The 7451-nt window shown below is 40.0% G+C and overlaps 1 pseudogene across 1 annotated transcript; it reads left to right on the top strand.

Moving 5' to 3' along the window:
- Positions 1-762: 762 nt before the first annotated feature.
- Positions 763-2401, top strand: LOC308525908 (mitochondrial import inner membrane translocase subunit TIM50-like; annotated as a pseudogene). The gene is made up of 2 exons: positions 763-1162; positions 1753-2401. The product of its transcript is annotated as a mitochondrial import inner membrane translocase subunit TIM50-like (transcript).
- The last annotated feature ends 5050 nt before the right edge of the window (positions 2402-7451 follow it).

Genomic DNA, 7451 nt, shown 5'->3' on the forward strand with positions numbered 1-7451 from the left:
GACCGGTCGTTCAGTCATTTGGTCGTAATGCGTAATGGTCGCTTAGGCTTATATATATATATATATATATATATGTATATACATACATACATATATATATATAGACGCTTAGGCATATATATATATATATTATACAGTCCCACTAAGTGCATATTAATTTGCATCAACCAACTAAAGATTTGTAGAACTCAGAAAAAAAAGAAAAATATATTATTAAATCTCCACAAAGCAGATACAGTATATTTTTTATATTTCAACTCAGCAGTGCTTCCCATGTTCATGTAATGAGAAGGGAAAAAATCTCTTTAAGAGTTTTAATTTTACTTTTTGGCTTTATAGCTTTTCTTATAGACATATTACATGTATAAGAGCCTTGTGTCATATACACACAGTTTATATGCCATACAGGTTAAATATGATAATGAGAAGAGCTAAAAGTCATTTTTATTTGAATATATTTTTTAATTACTCAAGTTTGAGAAAAACCTAAATATCACTTTGGAAATGTTGACAATTGTATCATAATTCTCTATCTGCTAATGATATTCCTGTAAAAAATGATGTCATTAAAATTTAGTGTAGAAATATCCTTTTAAGTCATGATATTAACTCTAGTCATTCACTGTAAATATCCAGTGTTTTTAGTGACATGATAAAGCAGCAAGACTTGTTGGATTGCCTTGTTAAATAGCTATGACTTCAGACACAAACAAAACTCATTTATGGCAAAATGGCAGCCTCCACAACCTGGCCCTGTGCAAGATGGCGGCCTCCGCAAGGGGAGCTGGCCCTGTGCATGTGCAGTGGGCTCGCGCTCAGTGCCTATGGGTTGCGCAAGAGGCTGGTGACTCACGCCCCTTCCTCCCTGGGACTCAGACCAGGATTGGGAGCCACCCCAGCACTAAGGCCCAGGCCCAAGGGTCACAGCAGCAGCAGGACACGGAGGGCCCCAGCTATGCCAAAAAGACGTACTCGGGCTTGCTCAGGGTGGTGGAAGTGTGAGTGTTGTCTATATCTTCAGAAACAACTCTGTGGGTGAAACTGGTGCCAAGATTCCCCATGAATTCAACAATGATCCAATTCAGAAAAGCAGTTGCACAGGACATACAAATGTTTCCGATTATAGACAGACTAGAGGCCCAGTGCAGGGATTCGTGCACCGGTGGGGTCCCTCAGCCTGGCCTGTGGGGTTCAGCCTGAAACCGGCTCTCCGACATCCCCCGAGGGGTCCCGGATTGCGGGAGGGTGGTTCTCAGGTGACACACTCCCCAGAATTGGGTTCCTTCCTCTCTGGTTCTAGGTGCGTTACCTGAAAACCACAGCTGCCAAGTCACCGCAGCTTGGCAGTTCCTGCATTAAGTGTCTGCCCCCTGGTGGTCAGTGCGTGTCATAGTGACTCGATGCTCAATGCAGGAGCTGCCCCTTGGCAGTCTGTGCTCCCACATTGGGAGCACCGCTCAGCTGACCAAAAGGCGCCAGACACAGGGCTCATGGCTGGCAAGCATTGCTATGGCTGTGCAAACCTCTCCCAATCAGGACTGGCTGGGCATGAGCCCCCGGCAGGCGCAGCAGGGCCGGGATGAGTGGGAGTGGCAGGCGGCATTGGACTGCCAGTTTCGGCCTAATCCCTGCAGGCCATGCTGAGGGACCCCACCAGTGCATGAATCCGTGCATTGTGCCTCTAAAATATATATATATATATATATATATATATATATATATATATATATATATAGTCATCGAGCCCAACAGGCCCCACTTCTCAGGAGCGCCTCCCTATCAGCCACCCTACACGCTGGTCTCAGAGCTCACTGGTGTCCTCCTGCACCCTGAGTGGTCCCCAGCCACTGGATGAAGGTTAAGAAGCTTCCAGGCATCGAGACCTTATTCCAACAGCTTGCCCCTTTGTATGAAATTGTCGTCTTTATGTCAGAGGCTGGCACGACTGCATTTCCACCCATGGGCAGTGTGGAACCCCATGGCTTCATCTCCTGCCACCTTTTCCGAGATGCTAGGCAATGCATGGATGGGCACCATGTTAAGGACCTGCCCTGCCTGAATCGGGACCCAGCCCGTGTGGTAGGTGTGGACTGCAAGAAGGAAGCTTTCCACCTACAGCCCTATGGTGGTGTTGCACTGTAGCCCTGGGACAGCAACTCTGATGGCCGGGTCTTGTTGGACTCGTCTGCCTTCCTCAAGACTATTGCATTGAATGGTGTGGAGGATGTCCAGACTGTACTGTGCCTGGAGGATGACCTGTTGGAGGCTTTCAAACAATGGCAAAGCCGGCTAGAGCAGGAAGAGCAAGCAGTGCCTGGCCACGCTCTCCAGATCCAGCAAGCAGACCCTCTTTTTCAGCTCTCTTACCCACCACCTGTGGCCTGGCTCCCAACAGCCCTGACCTCTGGACCTCCTCAAACTCAGTGTCTGGGTCCCGCACCCCAGGCTGTAGTGCTCCCAGCCCAAGGCTTGGCAGCCACATGTCCATTAAAGTCCATCCCTGACGCCATCCAGAGAGTCTCCAGATGGGGGCACCGGGGTGAGATCTGAGTGGCTGGTCATCTGCCAAGCACAGAATGAGTGCTTTGGTGGGTCAGGGCTGGTTTTTAACACAGAACTGGAAATCTGAAAACCTGGGTCCCTGCTCTGGCTGAGTCTTCCTCTGTCCTATGTGATCTGCAAGAAGTGCAGCTCCCTTTCTGGCCGCAGATTCCCCATCTGTGGAAAGGATAAGAGAGGACTTCTCTGGTGGTTTAAAGACAGGTAGCTGCAAGGCTGCTGTGTAAATATGTGGAGCATGGGCTCAGTGGACTGTGGTGGACAGAGATCACCCCATTTCAAGAGGGCAGCTGCTGCTCAGTTCTGCCAGCTGTGATCCCATGGAAAGGTGGGTAGAGAGTTGCTCAATCTTCTGATTTTCAATGGAAGCCAGAAATTGGGATTTTTATATTAAATCTCCCAATATTAAAAAAAGAAAGAAAACTCATTTGTTTGTAAATTACAATTCATCATATGTGTTAAAACGTAAGCAATCCACAAATTGGGGTTACTGATATGTATGGCATAATTTTTGAAGAGCTGGCAACATCAACATAAATTTTTTTTGGAAAACTGGATTTTTAAAAGAAATTCCTGATAATTTTCCTGTTGGTTATGTTAAATACAAGTATGTTCTCCTTAGCAAGTAGGGTACATAATGAGAAAAGTGAACATTGATAAAATCCTTTTAGTCCGTTTGTTACGGCTAATGCTAAACCAGTATAAAGGCATTTCCTGATCATTTTTTCATTCCTCTCAATTTTAATAAACCTGGAAGACAAAGCACATACCTCCAATGGAAACAAGCCAGCCAGCTGGGAATTCGTCCAACCTCCCAAAACAGGAACAACAATAGCAAAACAAGAATATCTATGAGCAAAATCCAAAATTTGTAATGAAAAACAAAAAGCATTAGAATTAGAAGCTCTGCCTTATCTTTTTTTAAAAATTTCTTTATTGCCGAAACCGGTTTGGCTCAGTGGATGGAGCGTCGGCCTGCGGACTGAGGGGTCCTGGGTTCGATTCCGGTCAAGGGCATGTACCTGGGTTGCGGGCATATCCCCAGTGGGAGATGTGCAGGAGGCAGCTGATCGATGTTTCTCTCTCATCGATGTTTCTAACTCTCTACCTCTCTCCCTTCCTCTCTGTAAAAAATCAATAAAATATATTAAAAAAATACTGTTTAAAAAAAATTTCTTTATTGATTAAGGTATTACATATGTGTCCTTATCCCCCCATTGCCCCCACCACCTCCCCCACTCATGCCCTCACCCCCCTGTTGTCGTGTCCATTGGTTATATGCATGCATGCAAGTCCTTTGGTTGATCTCTCCCCCTTGCCCCCACCCTCCCCTACCTTCCCTCTGAGACAGAGAAGCATCGATCAGACCATCTGCCTTGTCTTGCTTCCCCTTTTGCACCTATCCAACAACCAACTGGACAGTGAGCCTTGGAATCTTGGAATACTTCTTTCCTACAGGCAACACAAAGATGGCATTCCTTTGATTTTTAGTAGAGTTTTTCCAAAGTGAATCCTTGTAATGATGAATGTAGAGAAGGTTATTTTATGGCTATTCAAAACTATTTAGGACTTAAAATGAAAATATTCAATGATACCTTTTATGTGGCCAGTTATTTTACACACGGAAATTTCCCTAATATCAATGTTTGCCAATTTTTCAGAAGGAGAACAGGGAAAAGACTCATCACATGTTAGACATAAATAAGCCACACTGGAACTTCACTTTTTTCACTTAACTCTTTAAATAGTGTATAAGCCAACACTATCCAAGCAAGATAGCTTCATGATTCAGGAGCTGAGACTCACATCTTTATTTCCACTGACCCATGTGTTGACTTCTGCAAGTTATTTCTCCATTCTGAATCTGTCTTATATCTTCAAATGAAGTGGGTAGACTAGATCTGACATTTTAAATAAGAGCTTAAATGTATATATCTCAAAGGCCCTAGGGATAGAAGCAGAGAGTGATTAAGTAGATGTCTACCAAACCATCCCTCACTGCCAACTTCACCATCTTTCAACAAGAAATATACTATTTTGTATTTATGTACTGGGTTTAGTGGGTTTTTAAAGAGGAAATTGATGTAGAAATATATTTTTAAATGCTGGTAACTATTAGAATGGATTATCCCTATAGTGTCTTCTAAGATTCTATGTAAACCTACAAGCAATGGAAAGTGGGATGCAGAACTTATTATTACTGTTAATAATGACACCAGCATGTCACTAAAAGACAGACTTTTTTTTTTGCCTCTGATTTTCTGTTAGACTAGTTTCTTGGTTTCAGGTCCAAAGAAGACAGACTTTTAATGTAACAAGTTGTCCATTTAAAATGAGGCACATATTTGTTCAGAGTTGGTTATTTGGGAGATGGAAAGCATTTTTTTTCCCCCATAGAAACAGTTTTTAAGGTGAAATGGTTAAACTAGCTGAAAAAAAAGAAAAAGAAAGCTAATTTAACTGCCAAAATTGGAATCATCCATTTTCAATAAAAAAGAGTGAGAACCCTGGCTGATGTGGCTCGGGTGGTTGGAGGGTCCTACCATACATTAAAAGATGGCGGGTTCAGTTCCCCGTAGGGCATATACCAGGTTGCAGCTTTGATCCCAGGTCCTTGGGGCACTTGTAGGAGGCAACTGATCTACATTTCTCTCTCTCTCTCCACCTCTCCCTCACCCTCTCCTTCTCTCTCTCTATAAAATCAATTTTTTTAAAAAAGAAGAGTGGGAGAACTACTCTCACAAAAACTGTAGTTAAGTTCAGGAAGAAAAACAGTATCCTAGATGGACTTTTTAAATTTAATTTTTAATATTTGATGACAAATTACTTGAGATATTTAATCTATTTCACTATTTTCTTTGTTTTTGAAAAGTTATACAGAGACATGATTTGAGAGAGCCTTTTTACTCATGCTGGCATGATGACTGTGAAATTAACAACAACAAAAAAGATACAGGGATTATTTAACTTTATTCAGAATGAGAGATTTTCTCAACCCCATTTATATCCTGATATCCCTCTTGAAGCTAAAACAAACTCTAAAAATTGGTGTTAAAAGTAGAGGGAAAAGCAGTGACAATAGATTTCATTATCTAACATTTTCCACCTTGTTCAAATATATAGATTTCCAATCAAAAGATGCTGATAATTCAGGGAGTAGCCCAATTAACTGGTGGAATGTTCATATAATTTCAAAATCTATCCTGAGATTAAGTTTGTTAAAATGACCGGTAATGCGATCCAGAAAAAAAACAATTTAAGAGACTAAGTATCTAGATAATTTAGTCAATAAAATGCAAATATTTAGTTATTTTAATATTAATAATTTTACGTAAGTAAAAATATCATATTTGAAAATGTTTCCAATACCCTATATAAAAAGTCTACTTTGCTTATGTTTGAATATTTTTCATCTGAATATTATAATGGGAGAAGATGGTTCAGAATCCATGGCTTATTAGTATATTGTTTAACATTCTGAATAAATGAGACAAACTTAAAAAGTGATCATAATGATTTCCATGTTCTCCAACCTCATTTCTTAGATGTTTATATGGTTTGTCATTCTTGACCTTCCAACAGTGGGGTAATTGGGAATCCCACAAAGATTTTGGTTTCCATGGGCCTGGTTGTGGGAAATAGAAATTCCATATTATTATATCCCAAGATTATAGTTATCATGATAATTCTGACCTAAAGGTTAATGTACATTGGATACTCTGCATATATTCTTAAATCGTTAAATTATGAAGGGAAATTGTTAATAGTCCATCTGTATTATTTCATTATTAAAGAAGAATAATCATATGTTTATTTTAAGCACTAACATAGGACCTCTTTCTTTAATGAATCACAAATACACAAAATTCTTTCCACCACTTTTATCATAGGAATGCATTAGTGTGTTTTCACATAAAACAAACAAACAGACATATCTTTCCAATTCCCCACTTCCCTTATTACAGCACAAATGTAACTGAAAAAGAAATTTGAAGTTTGAGTATATTCCCACAGGATTTTAAACATTTGAAGGAATGCGCTTCCTAGGCAATTATTTTTAGGAAGGTAGTATGTGTGTTTCAGGCAGAGGTTCCATTTTGATATGAGCATGACTGATACATCATGTATATATAGTAATTCTATGTCATTTGTGGGAGATAGTCATCACCAAAAACACACACATGCGTCATGTGGTGTATGAAAATTATGGCTTGATTAAACTTCTGTTTAATTCCAGGAAATACTATAGATTCTTGAAAACTTAAATTTTAGAAGAAAAGAAATGATTCCTCTTTCTGGGAAAGCAAAATGAAGGGGCCAAGCATAACATTTTTTTGAATAAAATATTCATCCAACAATGTCAGCATACTGTTGTATGTTGTCTTCCTTCTGTCTTTCTTTTTCTCTCTGTGAAAGCCAAAAGGGACTGGATGGCAGAAAGAGACGTCCCATACATTATAGGGTTCTTCAGTAGCCAGCTGAATCTTCTTGCTGTTTTGTTCATTATCTGTATCCCCCACATATAAATAATTACATACCTAACTAAAACATTTACTATAAATTAAAATTTTATTACAATGTTTAGAAAATTATACTTATGTAACAAAAATATTACTATTCATTTCTTGTCAAATGGTATAAGATATACTATACACTATTTCTCCATTCTAAATCATGATTTCCCCAACCATCTAAAAAGACAAGGGCTTCTATACTGTTGAGTATAACATTAATTAATTCTTTCTTACTAAGTAGTAGGCCAAGTATTTACAATACTTATCCTATGTAAGAAAGCGGTAATATGCAAATTGACTATAACTCCAACACACAAGATGGCCGCCCCCATGTGGACACAAGATGGCCGGCAGGAGAGGGCAGTTGGGGATGACTAG

Source organism: Myotis nattereri, assembly GCF_964212035.1.
Source record: "Myotis nattereri genome assembly, chromosome: 10".
In the NCBI taxonomy this organism is placed as follows: Eukaryota; Metazoa; Chordata; class Mammalia; order Chiroptera; family Vespertilionidae; genus Myotis; species Myotis nattereri.